The sequence below is a fragment of the Echinops telfairi genome, unplaced genomic scaffold (genome assembly GCF_000313985.2).
Source record: "Echinops telfairi isolate 266 unplaced genomic scaffold, ASM31398v2 ScPeMD7_7468;HRSCAF=8506_0, whole genome shotgun sequence".
NCBI classification, from domain to species: Eukaryota; Metazoa; Chordata; class Mammalia; order Afrosoricida; family Tenrecidae; genus Echinops; species Echinops telfairi.
Window position 1 is genome coordinate 62,566,013 of NW_022111369.1, and position 1,246 is coordinate 62,567,258.

Below are 1,246 nucleotides of genomic sequence, written 5' to 3' on the forward strand. Positions count from 1 at the left end.
TGTTATCTGTTAAATTTCATCCTGACCGTGTTTCCATACATTTGATTGATTGATTGAATATGAGTCATTTCTCATTGGGGGTAGGGAAAGAGGTAGGAAGTGGTATGAATTAACTTGTGGGGCATTAATTTTTAAAAAGCATTAAAATTTCAGGGGCTCCTTTGGGGTGGGGGTGGGGTAAGAATACTCTTTTTACATTAAAATGGTCAAGATATCCTTGTCTTATTTCAAGTATAATTTAAAATTACATTTTAAAATCAATTACTATTGAGTCCATTCTAAGTCCTGATGTTATCCCCACATGTGTCAGAATAGAATTGTGCTGCAAAGGGTTTTTAGTGACTGATTTTTGGGAAGTAGATTGACAAGCCTTTTTCTTCCAAGGCACTTCTTCTGTGGACTCAAGCCAGTCAGCTTTCCATTAGTTATTGAGCATGTCTAACCATGTGTTGTATCCCCCAAGATGTCATGGTATTTTGGGGTGGTCTATAGGGATCCCTCGTGGTACAGTGGTTAGGATTTGGTCTGTGATCCTCCTGGTCTGCAGTTCTAAACCACCAGCAGCTCCAGGAGAGAAAGACTGGGTTTTCCACTCCTATAAACAGTGGAGTCTTAGAAACCCACAAGGGGTTGCTAAGAATCAATGCTGACTTGATAGCAGAGAGTTTTGTTTTTTTTGGTTTGTGTGTGTTTGTTTGATTTTAGTGTTGAAGGAGGAGCCACCCCAGTGGCAGTGTTTACGCCTTGGCCTGCAAACCTTAGGTTAGCAGTTCGAAACCTCAAGTTGCTCTGCAGGAGAAAGGGGGTGCTTTCTACTCCTGCAAAGAATTAGTCTTGGAAACTCCTCAGGGCAGGCCTACCCTGTCTATAGAGAGGGGTGCTCTGAGTCCGCATGGACTCAGTGGCAGTGAGTTTTGAGTTTTTCATGTTGAACGAGAGATTCCTCAGTGCTCATTGGTTTTATGGGAAAGAATTTGGCTATCTTATTTCTGTAGGAAACTGACTTTTCTCAGAGCAAAGCAAGTATCCTAACAAAGAAGCACACATTTAAAAGCAACATAAGGAAAACAGCCCCTCAGGGACATCCTCAGCTCTAACACTCAATGTTCCTCTGAGTTTGCTTTTCTTGGCTGGCCTAAGCCCGTTCGGGCAAGAGCAAACACTTCAATCCTGAAGTCTACTCAGCGAAGCCGCCTCCTCTTGTCTTCCTGCTCTCGACTGGTGTGCACGTGACGACCTGCAGACT